At 52.4% G+C, this 20,256-nt stretch overlaps 2 protein-coding genes across 2 annotated transcripts in view; both read left to right on the top strand.

Annotated features, from left to right (window-relative positions):
• SLC35H1 (solute carrier family 35 member H1) overlaps positions 1-2,209 on the top strand; it is a 38,935-nt gene extending 36,726 nt beyond the window's left edge. Inside the window, exon 12 of the transcript XR_012676353.1 lies at positions 1,373-2,209. The gene's annotated coding sequence lies outside the window, so the exon portion shown is untranslated. The remainder of the gene's footprint in view (positions 1-1,372) is intronic.
• A 103-nt stretch (positions 2,210-2,312) lies between these two features.
• CDH22 (cadherin 22) overlaps positions 2,313-20,256 on the top strand; it is a 91,820-nt gene continuing 73,876 nt past the window's right edge. The window contains exon 1 of the mRNA XM_075167022.1: positions 2,313-3,731. The gene's annotated coding sequence lies outside the window, so the exon portion shown is untranslated. The remainder of the gene's footprint in view (positions 3,732-20,256) is intronic.

Genomic DNA, 20,256 nt, shown 5'->3' with positions numbered 1-20,256 from the left:
AGCGCCTGTGCCACTGACGGAATGGCATTGTGCGAACACGTGCCACAGCAGGGGGTCATTCTCCCCAGCTCACCTCTCAGTCACACTGTCTGCCTGCCCACTAGCAAAGCCAAACACTTGCCATTGGGCTTTCTTCAGGCCATAGTCTGGGACTGGACCAGCAAGGCAAATGCTGGATGACTGCTACAAATAACTGCCCCAACCATTAATTTGTATAGGCCAAGTGGCAGCATTTCGTGCTGGGCACAACCAGCAGTGGAGATGAAAGCTTGAAGCCAAATAGACATCACAGAGCCAGTACAAATGCTATTTATTAAAGAAATGCCTGGATTGCAGAGGAAGCAGAAGGGTGTGTCTTAAAAGGAACCTTTAACACCTGTGAGTGAAAAGCAACAAGGGCTGGGAAGCAAGGGCAGCTGCTAGAGGCAACAGCTAATGGACCTGGTCCTGGGGTGAGCTGGCAGCAGGGAGCACGTGGCTGGCAGCCAAAGTGTAAGTTGTGCTGCTTCATAAAAGCCATAAAAGCAAGAGCTGAGTGAAGGGGCTGCCCAAGCTGAGCTGAGAGGCAAGAAAGTACTGCTGAGGAAGGGGATATCCACAGGCTCCATGGGGAACTGGTGTTCTTTACTATGGTCTGTGTGGAGAAACTCATAGCCATGCACTCCTGTCAGCAGGGTATGTTGCATTTCTGCACCCTTCAGCACTGGAGCAGGGATTCCAGCTCCCACCTTGTGGTCCAGATCCAGTGCCTCAGCTGCTGAGCTCATCTGAGCAGACTCCCCATCCATCCCTTCCCAGTGTGTCAGCACAGCCACTCCAGGCTAGGCTCCAAGCCCTCCTTCCCACATCACTGCAAATAGGCCTGCCCCATGCAAGGACAAGTTTCCAGTTTCCAACAGCTAACCAGTCCCTTCCTTCCAGCTGTACATGCTCTGGCTAGGGTTAGGATACTTACAGGAGCGAGCACCACACAGGATGCTGTTACCTTCTTCCGCAATACCTCCCTGGCCTCAGGCCTTGCATTTTCCCTTGCTAGCCCCCCTGACTGCACAGCAGCCTGGTCTGTCATACCAGCCTCTCAGCTGGGGGTGCTGCATGCACATGCCTGTCCCCAGCCCCGACGTCACTCTGAGCAGCAGAATCTGCTGCATTAGGTCAGTTTCAAGAGCCCCTCGAGGTCAGTTAGCAATTACCTGCACCAGATACGTGCTTGGAAAGGTGCTTCTGATCTGTTCAATGCACTCGTCTTCCTCTTTCAATTTCAAATTCGCCTCACTGCAAATAGGCACTTCAGCCTCTTTTACAGACCATGGTAAATTAGGATTTTGTCCATTTCTGTTGGTTTTGCTGATATAGATGTTTTTCCCTACAGAGGCAATGCCATGGCCAATCTGAGGTGTGTCCAGACCCCCTCCATTCAAACTCTTCCAGCTGAGCCTGCAGGTGATGTCATGGTACACAGAGTATTTCTGCACAGACTGCTGGCCCTGGTGTGTGTTGAGGAGCCTCTCCCAGGATGGGCACCCTGGTGCCAAAGCTCCTGTTACCTATTCAGACTGGTGCCCCGTGTTGTTGAGACATGGCCAGTGAGCAAAGGCATTCCCTCCCTTAAAGAGTCAGCTGCAGTGCAAGTTTCCCATCTGCATACTCCAGTCTTGTCCTGGAAGGAAAAGAACTGGAAAGAAGGAAAGCCAGTGTCTTTGCATCTGTCTTTATCCTTGTGCTGAAACCTGACTGCCAACAACTTGTCACAAAGATGTTTTCTACAGTGACATATTTCATGCTGGGCTCTTCCAACGTAGCACTGGTCACACTGTGGGAATGCTCTAGCTGGTTCATTCTGTTGCTCAGCTGAGGAAGACATGTTGTCCTGCAAGTGCCTGAGGACACGCTCCCAAGGGAAGGGAACTGTACTGCAATCTTGCAGCTGGTGCATCTGCAGCAGTCTCTGGGGCCATCCCCAAGCAGAGCCATCCGCTGGCACTCCCCTCGGTAGGCTCAGCTGGAAGCGGCCAGGGCCAGCTGTCTGCATGCAGGCCACAGGCTGCTGGGGAAGGGGTCTGACAGTTTGCTGCTAGCCTCTTCATGGGGGTCCTGGGACCTGATGTGGTCACACGACGCCCTATATCGAACTAGTGGATCAGTGCTCAGAGGCAGAAGGAATTTTACATAAAGTTCAATTAAATATTTGCTTTATAATTGCGCAACAAATTATTCATAAAGACATTGGAATCTAATCACAAGGCTGATACCATGGAGTCTGCAAATGACACAGTACTTGGGGAGAATAAAGATGGGGGGACTGCCAGGCTCTGGTGACAGGCAGTGCTTAAATGTGTGGGACAGTGGGAACGCTCCCAGGGAAAGACTCAAAGCAGCACCAAAGAGCCTCAGCAAGGCAGGGCCGTTTGGCTGGCAGGAGTAAGTGGGGTGGCACGTGAGAAATGGCTCTGGGCAATAGATTGGGGGGTTTGGCTCATGTGTGCCCAGCAAATTTAGGGCAGCGCTGGGCTGTGCCCCTCCCAACTATGTTATGTCAGATCCAGCTTCGTGTGGGCAGCTCTGTGGTGTGTCAAGGAGTGGCCCCAACTCTGCAGGACCTGTGTGAGCACAGAATTGCTGCATTCAGCTCTTGTCCCTATCTCCAGCAGGAATCACAGTGCCTTTTAGGGGGTGCAGAGGCCTCTTCCCTAGCCGTGGGGTATGAAGAAAGTCATGTGGTGCAACCAGCCTGTGGGGTCCATCTTTCTGTGAACCAGAGCAGCATCCAGGAAAAGCAGGAGGCAATCTGGTCATGTAATGTGGCATCCCACATTGCAGCCCCCAGGAGACAGGCAGTGTGAGGCAAACACATGCTGCTTGCAAGAGGTGGCTGCTAAGCACAGCAGGAGCAAATGTGACCACCCAGGGACGCTCTGCAGGGAGTTTGGCAGAGATACTTCCTTCCATGTAGCCTTCATGGCATCCTGAGCTGCAGTTCTGGGAGCAAAGCCCTCTCTGCCACTCCTAACACCCAGTGTTCAGCTCCTTTCAGAGTGAACTTGGAGGGCAGCAGACTGAATCCCGCTCCCCATAAAGAGCGAGACTGGTGGGACTGAGCTATGTGAATCTCTGCTTGTTCTGCTGAGATGAGGCAGGGTGAGGTCAGAGAATGAAAACAGGTCTGCTGGGCAGACGCCCTGCAGGGCACCCAGCGTTAGGTAGGCTCTGACTGACAGGGAAGCTGGACAGAGCGCTGGACTGGAGATGGATTGCCTGCCAGCCAAATGTGAACATTAGACAGGGAGTTAGATTAATGGGAGCTGGCTCTGCCAACAGAGAGGTGAGTCACAGAGCTTGTCCTGTGCTGAATCTATTTCTCCAATAGGGAAGAAGTAGGAGGATTTAGCAAGATTAAGCTCTCGCAGAGTTGTGAGAATAGCCAGGATTCATGGGCTTCTCAACAACAAATTTCCAAGTAAGCAGACAGCACTTTGACTTGCTCCGTGTGACATAGTGCAGATCTGTACTGGTAACTCTGGAATTTCCTGCCACTGGTCACCTGTAAGATCGACCATACTTCCGTGCTCACACATGAACCCTGCCAAGCACAGGCTGCACAGAAGCACCAAGAAAGCAGTGGCTCGACTGCACACTGAAGAAGTGACTTCCCTGAATTTTTCTGAAGTTGTTGTCTGCAGCTGCTCCACCCCAAACAATGCTGGACCCTGCACAGAACACGTGAGAAAGTGGTAAGAAAGAACTCCTTTTGGCAGCTGAGAGGGGTTGGTGACACATCACCTGGGAGAGCTTGCCAGGTCTCTGCCATCTTTGCATGAGGGAGGAACAGGGAGCAGGACTGGACAAGAGCCAGAGCATCTTTCCTGGTGTGATCAATTCTTCCCTCTGGCTAGCGGTTTGTGATACAGCAGGAATGACAAACTGGCAGGAACTGCTAGTGAGAGGGGAGGGAGAGCAGGTCGGTTGTGGTGACTTTTTGGCAGGAGGTGATGGGGAGCTCTCGGGCACCCCTGTGTCTGCCCCTTCCAGCACCAAATGCACCAGAGAGGAGGATGAGGCCAGGAAGAGGAAATCTTGATAAACAGTCTTTATGTTGTGTTTACAGGAACTGTGGAGAGAGAACCGCAGTGCTAGTGAACCAGGGAGATTTTCCTGGAGAAGGCAAATTTCCATCCCATGTTGGGAGTCCTGTTTCTTTCTGATATTTCTTTAGTTGTTCATGTCATGGCTCTTCAGTCTGAGCAGTTTTACAAATGTGTTGTGGAGATGAAAGCACTAGGGAAAGCTGCTCAGGATCAAGTTGGAAAAGCTTTTAACTTTCAACTCCTTACAGACAAAGGCACACAGAGGAAGCGGGGGGGAGTGCAAAGACTGGGAAAAGGAAGAGGAACGAGCAGAAAGAGATAAGGAGAATAGATGAGTGAAAGGAACAGAGCAGAGAAGACAAATCACAACAAAAAAAGGAACAAGTGACTAGCAGACAGAAAGGGAGAGATAGGGAGAGAACAAAGCAAAGGGGCCTGGAGCTCAATGAGATGGGGAGAGTATATCAGAATAAGGGAAGAGTGCTGCAGGTAGAGGAGAGCTAAGAAATACAAAAGAGGTATTTGAATGCTGGGATAAACCAATGATGGGAATAAGAGGAAAGGAGAAGCCAGATGAGGACTAAATTCCCATGGAGATAAAGGGGATGGCAGCAAAGTCAAAGGATAACCCATCCATCCTTCTGTCACTGAGAATACAAGACACGACATGAAAGCGACCTGTCGAGAGGCTGCGGGACGGAGCTGTGGAGGCTGTGTTCAGTGTTCGTGTGTGTGGGGAGCCACGCTCCCAAAGGGAGTGATCGTGTCACGGGTGGTCCTTGTTCTCCTGCTTTGCATCCTCCATCATTCCTTCCCCACAGTGCATGGGGTGGCTCCTGGCCTGTGCTACTGTGTGACGTGGGCATACTCTGATGCATTACTGATTTCAGGTCTCACGGAAGAACTGTCATAACGTGCCCTGTTACAGGGCTCTCTGGGGCTCGTTTGAGAGCTGGGCTGGGCCTTATCAGCACCCTGCAGGGCAGCAAGAGGGCATAGAATCATAGAATCATACAATAGTTTGGGTTGGAAGGGACCTTTAAAGGTTATCTAATCCAACCCCCCCTGCAATGAGCAGGGACATCTTCAACTAGATCAAGCATGGAGCAGCTGTGACACAGGGGAGGGGGTGACGGCAGGAGAGACAAACCTTCCCTGGCTCCGGGGTAAGGGGGTCTTAGCAAAAACAGATTGGAAAAGGGCACCACAACTACAGACGAGTGCTGGAACCATCTCCACCCAGTATCACACCAGCTTATTGGATGCTTTCTGCCATGTGGGCTCAGCTCCATCTGCGCTGCCACTGCACTGTGAGAGGCAGCCTCTTGGCTGTCCCAGGGAAAGGATCTGGGTGTTCCCAGTGCCTGTGTCAATGTTGGCACAAGAGCCTAGCAGCTGTCCTAGGGCTAGACTGGCATTGAGCAAGGTCTCTGTTTGCAGACAGTGTTAGCAGTGGAGCAGCTGTGCTCCAGGCTTTGCTCCTTTCCCCTTGTGCATCAGGCACAAGTGGGATCTACTGTGGCAGCAGTGTCTGCAGCTGGGAAGTTTCTCACTCTCACACTGGGACTGAGGACATTTCTAGATGCTTCCATGTCTGAAGGGGCTGGTATGGAGCATTTCCTAGGTCTTCTTCAGGGCCCTATTGGCCTTTGAGGGTGGGAGTCATGCAGTAGTATGAGGATGGGAAGTCTTGTGCCAGCCAGTGCAAAGGTGGGGAGAACAGCTGCCTGAGCCTGCTGCTGGATCTGTGTCCTGCTCGTCTCTTGGTACTGGAAAGGAGGAGTCACTCCTCCTGGATCCATGCTGTGGGTATAAGCCACTCTCTTTTGCTTTCTGTCCACCTCTCCCTGACCTGCAGACCACCTGCCTGTGCAGGAAGCACCATACCCAGGTGGTCTGTGGATAACCTGCTGCTGGGTTACCACTGTTTCTTGGCCCGTATTGGCCAAGCAGAGGATTTGTTTGCCTTGTGCAGGGTGCTGCACACATGGAGCAACAGGGCATTCTTCAATAACACCTTCTCTGGTGTTCCCTCGTGTTCCTTCCCGGGCCAAACCCCAATGCCCAATACCAGAGATTGCTGTGGAAACAGGAGAGCATTTTCTCCAGGTAAGATGTGAGACCCTGGCCAGTGGAGACTGGAAAATGTCCCACTGGGGGCTGTTTGCCTGAGTTATGGCTAAACCCTGACTTGCATGATCAGATTTATCTGTCCCAAAATGATATTGCAGCCTCACCAGCCTTGAGCTTCTTCCCTGCTTCCACCTTCCACCTGTCCTGATCATGCCCAGGGAGGTCTGTAAACTTGGCACTCTGCTGTGGATCCTGCTGGCGTGCGACTCTCTAGTGCAGGCAGCAAGCTGTGCAGCTGTTCCTGCCCCTGTGACCCCAGAGGGCTGCTGAGCCTGGATGGTGCCCGCCACGGTTCAAGCAGAGCTCTGGAGGAGGCACCTGAGACCTGAGGTGGGTGCTGAGGATGCCAGCTGCCCTGGCCACCTAGGTGCACATCAGGAGGGGGTCTGCCAGCCCCAGCCCCTGCGGTGCCCGGAGGCTACCTGTCATGCCCAGAGCCCCTACCACAGCCCCTGCCAAGCTCCCACTGGGCCTTTGGGATCTGGCCCTGTTCAAGGGCTGGCGAAGGGTGGACTGGGGTCTCCCTGACCTGCTGGATGCCCCGGCACCCTAGCCCAGTGCTGCGCTCCCATGCACAGAGTTTGTGCGTTCTCAGCCCCGGGCACGACCTGGCATTGGTGCTCGGAGGGGCTGGCCTGGGCCAGGGGAGGCAAGGTCTGCCCCCTGCCCCCACCACGGCGGCTCGCTCCCCGCTTCCAGGGTGGCCCTGGCCGCTCCCGACGGTCCCGGGGCAGGCACGGTTCTGGGGTCAGCGGGTGCCCGGGGCGGCGGCACCGTAGGGCTGCTGGCACCGCAGGGCGGGGGAGAGGGTCCGCGTCGCGGGCAGCGCGTCCCCGCCCTCCCGGGGGCCGCGGCAGCCGGCGAGGGCAGCTGGCCCCAGGGCCGGGGCCGGGCGCGTCCCGAGGGCAGAGGTGGGGCAGGCCCTGGAGCCGGGCGCCGAGGCACGGAGCGGGCCGGTCTCCAGGCGAGGTCCCCGGGGCCGGCTGCCCGGGGCCGGTCCCGGGCGGGGACCCCGCGCTGCATTCTCAGAGTCTCCAGCAGAGGCTGGGCTGGGCTGGGCAGGGCTGGCGGGGAAGGAGGGAAGGAACGGAGCGAAGGAAGCGAGGGGGAGGAAGGCGGCTCTCGCCGCACATGCATCCCAGCCACGCACCCCGCGGCCCGCGCCCCGCCTCGCTCCGTGCCCGCCCGGTGCCAGCAGCCGGCTCCGCTCGCCGCCGCCGCCGGTCGGGGCGCCGCACCGCCCGCCGCGCTGAGGCTGCGACCCGCTGCGGGCCGGGGCGCCGAGGCTGCGATCCGCTGCGGGCCCGGCTGCCGGGGCGCGCCGCTCCGTGCCGGTGCGCCGCCTGCCCGGGTGCCGCGCAGGATGCCGCGGGAGGCCGAGCGCCCCGCGCCGGGGGGCCGCCGCGGCCGCCGCCCCAGGTAAGAGCCGACGCGGGCGGCGGGCGGGCACCGCGGGGAGCCCAACTTCTCCGTCTCTCGCCGCGCCGCAAACTTTGCTGCCGCTCGGCGGGGCTGCGGCTGGCGCTCCCCGCAGGTGAGTGCGGGCTCGGCCCTGCCCCCGGCCGCCCCGGGACCGCGGGCTGCGACCGTTGGGTCGCTTCAGTGTGGGAGGGCAGGTGAAGCCGGAGGTTTTCTGCCCCTTTGGGCATTGCTGCCGAGGCGCTTAGCGTGTGGTACCCAGGGCTCCAGCACCGGCTTCGTCAGCAGCAAGGTTTCAGCATACCCTTCAATTAAAGCGCTCGGGTGCTTAAAGAGCTGCAGCTCTGTTTTAAACCGGTGGTATCTTAAAACATCCTCTTTGGGCTCCTTCCTACCCGAGAGCTATCTCCCCATTTTTCTTACTGAGACCAGAGCCCTTCATGCTAGTTACCACAGGGGCTTTGCTCGGGGATGTGTGTGAACGAGCAGCCGAGATGCCTGAGGAATCCTGCCCAAGTCCTTTTAGCAGGCAGGGTAACATCTCTCTTTAGAGAGCCACATTTCTCTAAGAACGAACTAAAAACAACTATGCCAAAACTAGCACTTTCCTCATTTAAAATGTGGTTCCCAAATGGCTGTGCACAGGCCTTCTGGGTGCAAGTGCTGCAGCCACGTCTGCTCCTCCTGCATGCCCAGCTACAGCAGCTCATCCAGGCCCAGAGCTGCCAGCGCCTCTTGCTGAGCGTCCTGGGAGCACATCCTGTGGCAGCCAGGCTCCTGCTGTCGCTCGCAGTGCCGGCAGGGGAAGGAGGGATGCATTAGATGCCTCTGTTCTCTTTTTTGTTTGATTTCTGACAGTTGTAACATCCCTTACAATCTGGGGAGATCCGTGTTGTCTTGTCTTCTAACCTCATTTGATGCATGAACAAGACCAGTCACAGGGATGATGGTGTAGATAGCAGCAAGGAGAGGCAGGCTCAGAGTTCAGACATAACTTCATAAGACAGTGCAGTGCATCTCAGAGAAGCCTTTGGACCAGAGAGAGCTAAGAAGGGTGGCTCCACGAGAGCTCTGGTTCTCCAGAGCTTGCTTGCATGGCCTGAGAAAATAAACGGGGAGATGTGCCTCTCTGTTCCTGCTACTAGGCTGGTACTATGCTGTTAAAATACCATGCGTGGCAACGACAGCCGATACCATAGTCTTGCATGCCACCAAGGAAATCTCAGATGATGACCGTTTCTTTGGGACCTGTTTCTATCTCTTCAGAGTACCTAATGTTCAGAGAATGGCTGAAGCCTGCAGTCTCTGTACTTGTACATTTTGTGCCCAGCTCAGACAGAGCCCAGGCTTTGACAGGTTTTCCCTTATGAAACTGGTGGATGCTCTTCACCTCTTTCATGCGCACTGGGTAAGGAGTATTTGCAGCAAACAATTATCAGGGTTGGAGATCATGATCCTGGTACATCAGTTTTCAAATGCTGAAAATAAGTTGCTTCTCTGACTTTGGGTATCACATAGCAGGGGGAAATGGAAACAAGAGTCTGAAACGGTTTTCCTGTACTGATACTGTGTTTGTTTGTGTTTGAGACCAAAGGGTGGTTCTGCTGCTCATTGATGAAATCCCTAAAAATGTTGACAGTACCCTGAGTGCAGCACAGGGTAGAGCCCACTAAAATCTGAATAAGCTGGCCCAGATTCTGTGCTGACTTTTATATTGCATACACCTCTTTGCTCCGGTGAGGTGGGGGTCTGAGCAAGTGAGGCTTGTCTCTGTATGAAATACTGGTTGCTGAATAATACAATGTTGAAATTGGTGGGCTTGTGAAAGAAAAAGTATGTGGTGTTTCATAGGTAAAAAGAACCAGCTTTGTTCCTGCCTAAAAAAAAAAAAATGCCCTTTGCTTTTTGGTGCATTGACACTTTATAATATGATATGGGGATTTCATACCTAGGACAGAGAAGAAGTGGCTACTGAAACAAGGTCAATTTTAAAACTCTTTTTCAAAAGAAGGTAGCAGGTCTCCAGAAAAAAATGAAAAGGCTGTCGGTGGGTTAAAAATAACAGTTAAAATCTTATTTTTCCTAGCTCTGTATCAAATAATATTATATTTTCATGATTTAAAATGCAATATCATATTTGAAAAATCCATAGTTTTCCTTGCTTGTGTGTAAGGATTCTCAGAATAGGGTCATAATTTACTGTTTGTTGTGTGTATTGTCTGATCAGCTTTTTGGTTTTTTGCACTTTGAAAATGATGTTGAGCTAGCAGGCTTTTTTCCTAGCAAATTTTACTTTCGTGCTCCTAATCACTAGCCCATAGTAGTAAAATGTGGTTGCAAATATTGTGGGGGAATGTTTGTTTGGTTGAAACACGTTTTGCTACCCATGGACTTTATTTTGTTAGAAGGATTAGATTGTTCATGGAAGCTTTGAAACAAAACTGGACTTTAGGTGGGATTTGATCTGATTTTATTCCTTTAAAGTATAATTACATATTTTCAAATAATTATTTTTATATTTTGAAAGCCCATATTTGAAAAGTAAAGAAAAACAGATTGAAGAAGAAATAGTGTGGTGATACTTGTGTTCTTTCGACATCAGGTCACTAAACAGTATTTGTACATAAGTTTGTACGTAAGAATACAACCATGTATGAATTTGTGTTGTTATCTTTTAACCATGTGGTTATGCAACTGTGTTTCGGTTTACAAGCAATGACACTGCTCTGTAGATAAGTCCATACATATCCTGAGGCATGGGCCATTTTGAGTGATCTGCTTTTTTGAAAAATTACATGTAAAGATTAGGCAGGTGTGAGTCCCAACAAGATTCCTTGCCTGAGGTGGTAGGTGGACATGGTGTACAGCACCTTGCTGTTCGCTGGATCTCTTTTGTCTCTACCACCAGTTTATTCCATGGCATTTTGTTGCAGGGAAGGGTGGCCGCTGGGGAGGGATGTAACCAGCTTTGTCTTGGACCCTGTTTGTAGCCCTGAGAGCATCCTGCCCTGCACCCTTGGCACTTACTAGCTGTTGCTCTCCAGCTGGCAGGGCTCCCCCCATTTTACCTCGTCCTTGGGTGATGTTTGTGTGTGGCTGTGCCCTGGGCTGCAGGTGAGGGTACAGAGCTCTGCCCCTTGGATTTGGCTACTCTAGCATTGGCAGGGCTTACGCCTGCATGTCCCTGTGAGCCGTGTTGCTTGTGAAGCACAGTCCCTGCTCCACCCCAGCAGAAAAGCTGGGGCTTTGTGGCTGGGTTTGGGCAGCAAATTGCTGTCTATCAGCCTTCCTTGCTCCCGTGCAGACCTGGTATGTGGGGAGCTCATTTCAGGGGTTTGGACTGGGACTCACCCATTCACCTAGCAGGGGTTGGGTGCCCACTACCTCCTCAGCCCTGTGGGGCATCTGGATTTGCAGTTGCATCCAGTTTGTGGGTTGGTTTCTGCTTTCTCCACAGAGCTGTGGAGGGGGCAGTGGAGGGGCTCTCTGTTCCTGCCAATAGCCACTGCAGAGACCCATCCTCCCGGTTCACAATGTCTTTTTCATTTAATCATCACTTTTTATTATTTGCAAAGTCCGTAAAAGGAATTACAGTAATTTGCAGTCTTATCCTTTGCAACAACCCTGGTTACAGAGACTAGTCCAGACTTTACTTTAGTCTGGCTCTGTGTTTCCTTCATTTTTCTTTCTTTTCATTGTTTTTTGTGGTGTGGCTGAGAGAAGAGAGTTCTGTATTATCCTGTTGGGGAAGGGTTATTGGATGGCACTTTAGTGCTGGTTCTACAGTGCAATGTCTGGGTAGCAAAAGTGGACGTCTTCTTCAGTAATCTGGGCCTTCCCTAATCCCACAAGGCCAGTCGGGATGCCTGCAGAGGGTGTAGATTCTTTCTTTTCCTATGGAAGCTGTGGGTTTTCTTCTTGGTGATGCTGTTCCTTTGATCCTCTTGCAGGGTGGTTTGAGTTCTCCTTGCAAATCAATGTCTGGCTCTTTGACAGCATTATGGCACCTTCTCTTTTCTCCTTTGAGGGCCTGTGTGACGTTGTGGGCATTGGCACGTGGTAGGTGGCAGCCGGGTGTGGAGCCTGCTGCAGCTGCAGAGCTCTCTTTGCTGTGAATATTACCTAGCGCACATAAGGCAAACAGGGATACACAACACTACTAGGAGACGGGAGCATGAGGAGAGACTGTTGACAGTGCATGGGTTGGTCTGGGACTGCCTGTGCCTCAGTGGGCTGGGCATGGCTTTTATCTTCAAACTTTGGGTTTCAGAGTGCCTGCTCTGCTGCCTCTTCGCTGAGCTGACCCAGCCTCTCTGCTGGTGCCCTGCTGCACCCGCTCCAGCGTGGGGAAGCGCTGCGCTGGTGCGTGAGTGCGCGCACTGGTGCGCTGTGCTGGTGAGTGTGTGCACCAGTAGCAGCTGGGGATAGAGGCAGCTTCGGTGCTGTCAGGCATTTCTCCCCAGAGGTCCTATAAGGCCTCATTGAACAAGAGGTGGAGAACAGACCCTGCTAAGCTGAGGCCCCTGCATTGTTCTGCTTGAGAGTGGGGGTAGTTGTGCCCTTGGGCATAGGAAAGGCAGCCAGTCCAAGGGCTGGGTTTGGACTAGATCATTCACTGCTGCTAAACTTACAAGCAGTGCTGAAAATCAAAGTGCTTTGCAGAAAGTGTCTCCTTTCTGCTGGGTGCCCCATCTCAGCATAGCTCACTAAACACAAGTGAAGGTTATAATACTTGTTGCAACCTAATGGCATTTTTTCAGCAAATGGCAGCACTTCTCTGGATTCCTGGTCCTGTCCTGTCTGTGGGAAATCTGCACTTACCTCCTCTCTGTGTGCTGTACCCCATTCTGCTGCCCTGCTTTTACTTACTTCCTTGCCCCTCACTCTGGTTCTGGCAGTGCCATCAATGAGCCTGGAAAAATAAGCCCAAGAGAGCTCATTCAGTTTTGACTCTATTCAGCACTACACTTCCTAATTTCGAATCTCTTGTGAGAGAGCTATGCCCTTAGCTAACATACTGCAGGACTGAGTGTCGTGGTTTAACCCCAGCCAGCAAAAATAAACGCCACGCAGCCGCTCGATCACCCCCCCCCGGTGGGATGGGGGAGAGAATCGGGAGGGCACAAGTAGGAAAGCTCCCGGGTTGAGATAAAAACAGTCCAATAATTGAAATAAAACTAAGTAGAACAGTAATAATAACAATGAGAACAACAACAATAACAGAATACACAAAACAGGCAATGCACAACACAACCGCTCGCCGACCGCGTGTCACGAACGGGGGGCGAGCCCTCCCCCGGTTTTTATACTGAGCATGATGTCACATGGTATAGAATACCCCATTGGCCAGCTGGGTCCACCACCCCGGCTGTGCTCCCCCCTCCCGGTGCAAGCATCACCCAGCAACAGCCAAAGCATCAATGGGCCATCAACGCTCCTTTCACACCGAACCCAAAACACAGCACACCCCCCAGGCTACTGGGAAGAAAGTTAACCCTGTCCCAGCTGGAACCAGGACACTGAGACTCTGGGCAAAGTGCCTATTAACACTACTATCAAACTGTTGTGTGCAGGGTCTGCTCCACAAATGGAGAGCAACCTTGCCTGTCTCACACACTCTGTCACTGCTGTCGCCTGTGCTGAATTTGGCCCTGACTGGCTGATGATGGAAGCTGTGAGTGCGATGGAGGTGACGCTGGGCCTGGTGCTTGTCAGCAACAGCCATGGATCCGCAGCTGTGCTGTAGAATCATTCAGCCAGGTGCTTACCAAGCAGACCTGAGAGCATTCTGCCCCTGGTTTGGGAAGCGGTGTGTCAGGACCAGCCACTGCATAGGGTGAAGTGGTCCTGTGCTCTGGCTACAGCAGCTGTGTGAGCCTTGGTGATTGGGAGGTCCTTCCAGGGAATCACGAAAGCAGAACTGTTTGTCCAGCACCCTTTAGCAGATACTCCCTACCCCTCTTTGTGGCTCCTCCCTGCTACAGTACTCCAGAGAACACCGAGGGAAAGGAAACATAGGATCACGCCTCTTCACTTGCTGACATTGTCTCACTTACCCTTACTGCTTCAGGTGGGTTTTTGTTAATCTCCTCCTAATTAATTGTAGCTGGTGGCATTAACAACTGCAGGTGACTTGAAACTTGAGGCCCTCAACTCACCTGAAGCTGTTGATGGCCAGAAGCTTTCTGCAGCCAATGATGGGATGTGAAGGGAGTCGCCATAGAAACATCTTGGGCAATAAATGGAGCCTCAAAAGCTTTGAACTCCTTTTAGCAGAAGCCTATGCATGGATGTGGGCACAGACAAGTAGTGGTGTGCACGTGGATGGGGAAAGGTGTATACACCCAGCAGAGCAATGATGTGAGACATTTGGAAACAGCAGCTGGGAGCAAGCACAGGATTTAAACACTGCTTTGGTAAGCTAGCATTTCCCTGAGGTTTTGATTGCAAAACCGAGTCAGAGCAGGAGTGTGTGATATGGTCCTGCCTGGTCTGGCAGGAGAGAGCTCATTCTTGCAGATGAGCTGTATCCAATGCCTTACAGCAAGCAGCCCTTCCTGTGCGCTGCAGCCACAGGCTTGTGGGGGTAGCCAGGGAAGCCTTGTCCCCCAGTGCTGTGCACAGCAGCACCTGGGAGCTCAGCACAGCCTCGGTGGGTGGCACCTGTCTGTCTCTGATCCTCTTTCTTGACCCGTGCTGCCCTTCCCTACGGTTTGGCACTCAGGAGCTGTGTGCAGGCAGACCCCAGCTTATGGAGGGTCTGATGTCCCATTCCCACCTGAGAGGCACTGGAGTTGGGTACCGTGGGGCACGCATCCTCCACCCCCAGGATTCCCCTTGCTGGCTCTTCACTCGCAGGTCACTTGGAGGCTGCAAGCTGGCCGGGGAGCCTGGGCTTCCTGATTGCAGACTGTGGGGCAGATTGCTCCTCTGGGTCTGAGTCCCCACATGGGCCAGAGTCAGGAAGGACAGATAAAGGTTTGGCTGCTCCAGAGGCTTAGAAACCCTCATAGTCTGGACAGACACCCAGGACAGAAGGGTGCTGGGAGCCCTGGGCCAGGCCCTTGTTCTGGCAACCTCTTTCTGCTGTGGGACGGCTGTTTCCCTTACGCAGGATGCCCTGTGCAAGACAGTAGCTTCTGTGTGTGCCTAGGGATGCTGCCCTCCCTTTTCCAGTCCTGCTTCCTTGCATCTTTGTCTGTCACACTGGGATTATCTCCCTCTGCTTCTACTGCAGCTGCTTCCTGGAATCCCAAATCCCCAAAATGCTATTTCTCCAGTAATCCTTGTTATTAAAAGTAGCTCCTAAGCTCAGAGCATTTCCTCCTCTCCACGACTAGCACCCTGTCACCCTCTCTAGAGAGGAGCATTTTGAGAATGGGCACTCACTAAAAGTGAGGAGATGAGTTTGTTAACCTGGGATAGGACACTGTCCCCCCCAACCTGGTACCAAACTCCAGAGTTACCCTTGGCCTTGGATTCTTTTGGATTTTCACTTTTCCATTTTTTAACAGCGTGAAAACACGTTTTCTCCCCTGTTGTTTCAGCCCTGATAAGGCACGCGGCTGGTGACAGTGTTGTGCATGCGTGGGAGAGGGAATTGTTTCCCCTGTCACTGGAGTCTAGAAGGTTGAGGACGTACAGTGAATGGTTCCTTCAGGAGCTGGACTTTACCAGCTTTCTAAGCTTGGCTGCCTTCCCACTTATGAAATACAGCTGAATCTTTTGATAGCAGGCAGGTAGGAATAGCTGAGCATCAGTAGAGTCCTTAAGAAATTACATCTCTGCTTAAACTTTTAAAAGTCAGCTGAACACCCGTTCGCTACAGCCCTCCTGGGCTGTTCCCCAGTGGCATGATATTTTTTGCAATAAAACTCCTGCTCCAGTAATAGTGTCCAAAGGCAGGGCGCACCTTCGCTGGGCATCCTCACCTGCACTGCAACGCAGGAGACACGGAATCCTCCCATGCCAGATCTCAGACTTGCTGTGCTGATGCCCACCTCTGAGGTGCGAGGTCAGCTCTGCCTGCTGGCTGGTGCGTGGCTGGGCTGGCACCCAGGGCCTGGCCCCGAGCCCTCGCTGCCTGAAGCAGCTGCAGGCTGGCAACGAGCAGGCAGGGGTCTGGCTTTTGGAGAGGAGAGAGGGCGTGGGGCTCCTCATCGGACCACGTGCCGGCAGAGGGAGCCATGCATCCTTGTTTCATACACGCAGCCTGTCATGCCAATTAACGAATTAATTTGAAAGGTGCTGTGAGAGATGAGATTAGAACCAGGATCCTCCACTGGACAATGGCTCAGCTAGGCTCACTGAGGCTGAGAAGTGACCATGTCCTTCCCAAATCCCTCCTCTCTGCGTTGCCACCCGAGTTCATCTCTTAGGCGAACCCTTGGGTGGGTTTGATCTGGCCCAGTTTCTGGTGGCTGTGCAAGACATGAACAGCCTCCACGGCAGGTATGGCGGAGGTTGATGCCAGCACCTTGGCCAACTGGGCGTGTGGGCAGTGGGCAAGCCACAGGCACACAACAGACCAGGGCTGCAACTGTGAGCCTCCACGCACTGTGGCTGACCCTGCAGATGCAGACATGGCCTTGCTTTGCCTTGTCCAGGACTTGGCAATGGATTAGCTAAGGCAGACAAGAGCTTGTGAACTGGAGCTGGGGTTGTGGAGTGTGACATCATTAGTCCTGCCTCGAGGACTGACTGTTGTGCTGGCAGACGATGCTGCTCCCTTCCTTGGTACCACGAAGCGATCGAGGCATAAAGTGATACGTAAGCACTGAACCTTCCCTAGCTGGAATAGCAACCACTATGGACTTTGTCTGAAAAAGCTGTTTACATTTTTGTGCAATGGGAGACTCATGTCTGGCTGGGAAGGATGCTGGAACCATCAGTTCAAGCTTGAATTAGTTTTGCGTCTAGAGTGCTGACATGCTTTGGTGAATCAGAGATGGGTGGGGTTGCTTCACTGGGAGGTGATGGCAGCCGGATATGCTGATGGTGCTGGACTGCTCCAGGAGAGATGTGAGCTCACATCACAGGACTGAGAGGCTCAAAGCGTTGTGCAAGGAGGGTGGCAGCTTCTCACTGTGCTATGGCTGCTGCTTTCTGGTTAATGCATTTGGAACTGGGTCAGTCTGACTTCCCCTGCTCTGGCAGTGAACGTGGCCAGCAGTGGTGCTGCCAAGTGTTTTGGGACTGTTGTGGGTTAACCCAGGTAAGCAGCTAAGCACCACACAGCCGCTTGCTCACTCCCTTCCCCACTTCCAAGCGGGACAAGAGAAGAGGAAAGGAAGAGTAAAAGGAAGAAAACTTGTGGGTCAAGATAAAAAGGGTTTAATAAGTGAAGGAGAAGTGGAAGAAGAGAGAAAGAAAACAAAAAAAGGGATGCAAAGGCAAACAGTCACCACCTTCCATGGGTAGGTTGATGCCCAGCCAGTTCCTGAGCAAAAGGTGGCTAGCCCCCCTGAGCTCCCTCCTCTCCCTTTTTATTGCTGAGCATGACATTAGATGGCATGGGATATCTCTTTGGTTAGTTTGGGTCATCCACCTGGTTGTGTCCCCTCCCAACCTCTTGTGCACCCCCAGTCTATTTACTGGAGGGGGTGGGGGTAGAGTGAGAAACAGAGAAGGCCTTGGTACTGTGCAGACATTGTTCAGCAATAGCTAAAATGTTAACGCGTTATCAGCGTTGTTTTGGTCACAAAGCAAAACACAGCACCATATGAGCTGCTGTGAAGCAAATTAACTCCATCCCAGCCAGACCCAGTACAGGGACTGTTAAACACCTTTTATTACATGCCCCTTTGGGGTGCCTGCACTGTAGGAAGGTGCCTGGTGCCCTTTGCAAAAGAGCCCTGGTTAGACCTGGACAGCATGGGACATGTGGCCTCTACCCTGTGGATCTGATGGCAAAGGCACGCTCAAACTCTCCTGGTCAGAGGCATGCCACTGCCTGTGATGCTGCCAGGCATGCTTTCTATTGTGAGAAGCTAGAGAGACCACTGAGTGCTGGAAAGCAAGCCTCACAGAGCAGGGCTGCACGTGTGCAGTGAGCTGCTTAGCTCAGCTGGTGTAAATTAGCCTCAGTCCATCACAGTGGTGGAGCTGGCAGGACAGGATCTAACCTGTGACCACTCTCGGGGGGCTGTGGCTGCAGCTGAATGTCTCCCTTCAGTTCCTGGGCACAGGCTCCAGTCAGGTTTGGTGCTTCTAGGGAGGTCTTTTCCAAACCTTAGGCTATCCCAGAACCAGAAAATCCTGCAGCTGAGTCTGTGTTGCTTATACAATGCACTGTCCTGGTTGTGAAAAGCTATGTGCTGTGAAATAGAAATGAGAGGGAGGGACCATGAAGCACCAGGCTGAAAGGCCTTTCTTTAAACCACAGCCGAGCTGGGCTTAGGCAGAGGTAAGGACACAATGTCTGGTCCTGGTTTCCACAAGGCGGCACGTGTGTTTCCCTTGTGAGCGATCAAAGGCTGGTACTGAGACTCATTTCTATCTTTTTTATATATAGTCCATCATTGTAGTATCTGGTGCCTCCCAAGTATCTTTAGAAATAGCAATGACAGTTTTTCTTTCTCCTTTTCTAGCTGGTGCATGAAGTGTTTGATAAGTCTATATGTTTTATATGTTTCTGCGTGAGGTCTATCTGTGTCTTTGTGCACCAAGATGAGGAAAGCTGTCTCATGAGCTAATGCTTTTGGTGCACCCCACCGTGGGGGGCTGAGGGCTGGACGGACGTAGTGCTTGTGTCTGGCTCAGCCCTGAACCTCTCAAAAGTTTGGTATCAGCCCTGCTCAGGGCAGCTGTGTCTTGTTATTCTGTTTTTGAATCACAGTGACTGCATGTTCAGGTGTGAGTTTTGGTGTCAGTTCACTGTGAGGTCTGATGGGAGAGGTGGGTGGCAAGAGATATGTACAGCTCTGAGTCCAGCATGGGGGAGAATGGCTTTTTGGCTGGACACCACTTGGCTTTGGATGCCCAAACTCTGTCTGAGGCTGCTGCCAGCCCAGCAGCCTGAGAAGGGTGGTTATTTGGAGGGGAGGACACGAAGGAGCACATCTGTCTGCATTGCAGTGCTCCCAGTTGACTTCAGCCTAGTTGGCTTCAGCCAGTCCAATGTTTACCTCCTGTGGTATTAGGAGTGATGGGGGCCTGGAGGCTGGTGTGGCGGCATGCAGGGGAATAGCACAGCATGGCTGGAGTAAAGGTGTCTGTGCAATTCAGGATTTCGGCACTTTTGCATCTGGCTGCTTGGGTTGGGGGTGGTGGGCTCTGGATGGACCTGTTCCTGCTCGGGCACACACTAGGGACTTTGGGGCTATGTGCATAAGTTCTAACGCGACTGTCGTCAAACAAGCTAAAGAGGAGTGTGGAGAGGGGGGAGGAAGTGAAACCGCTCAGGGAATAAGGGGAGGGACAGCAAGGGTCTGCAATGTAGTGACAGAGAGAGCAGGATGCAAATGGATAAAGTGTGTGAGGATGGCAAAGCCAGAGAAAGCCATGTTTGCATGCGTGAAAGTGGGAGTGTGTCTGTGTACATGTGTGCTGCCAGTTCACTCCCTCTCAAGCATAGAACTGCTTTGGGGAAGGGGTGGGCACTCCTGGTGAGGGTGCTCAGAGCCAGCTTCTTTCCATATTTCTTTTTGGCTGGGAAGATCTTTCTCTGTCACCAGTACCGAGTGGCTGTTGGGCTGTGTGCTGGATGGAGTGAATTAGGTCACAGGAGTCCTGCATGTGCACTGGGGCATTTTAGGGGACGCCCCTTGCTGAAGCAGTGCAAGGCTGCAAATGTGCAGTGGGTCTGAAGGACTCAGAGCTGCAAATGACTGCACCTGCCCATGTGGGTTTCCGTGCCCCCTCTTGCATGCACACATACTCACATGTTCCAGCACGATCCTACCTTTGCTCACGTGTATGCATATCTCTCCTTAGCTCTATTCTTTCACATGCACTTTGTCCATTTACTTTTCTGTCCTCCCTGTTGCTACTGTAATCTCTCTCTCTCTCTTTCTCCCTTTGTTCCCTGGGCTGCTTTGCTGCCTCTTACTTTACCATGTCCCTCTTTATTCCTTTTGATAATAATACATTAGAACCTACATACAAGGCCCCAAGGTCCCTGCTTTGTGCAGATACATCAGCAAAAACCCTTCAAAGCTCGTGTGCTGGAGAGAGAAGATTCTCATAGTCTCACTATTGCCAGGACTGGCAGAGGCAAAGGGCCTGATTGTGAAATATGACCTGTACAAAACCCCACACTGTGTCCAGTGTCCATCCTGGAATGTCAGAATTGAAGGTGCCAGTCTTGTTTGATGGGGTTTTACACCACAGCCCTGAACTCTTATGCCTGATTGAGGAATTGGCCAATTAATCTCCCTTTATCACTTGTGCTGAGCAGAGTGGTTGTTCCCAGAGCTCCCACTCTGTCCCTTCCTCATTGTGCCATTGGTAGTGACATTAAAGTGAAGCTACTTGCGGATTCCGTTCTAGTCTGCTATGTTCACGTGCTTTGAGCTTTCAGAAATGTTCTCCTTTTCAACTGCAATTTGCACATCTGGCCTCTGCTGAGAGCTGATGCTTCAATAGGATGCTGAAGTCTGGAAAGCAGTGTTTCTGGTGA

The sequence above is a fragment of the Calonectris borealis genome, chromosome 17, assembly GCF_964195595.1.
Source record: "Calonectris borealis chromosome 17, bCalBor7.hap1.2, whole genome shotgun sequence".
Classification (NCBI taxonomy): Eukaryota; Metazoa; Chordata; class Aves; order Procellariiformes; family Procellariidae; genus Calonectris; species Calonectris borealis.
The sequence above is the reverse complement of the archived record's forward strand: the minus strand, read 5'-3'. Positions and strand labels throughout refer to the sequence as shown.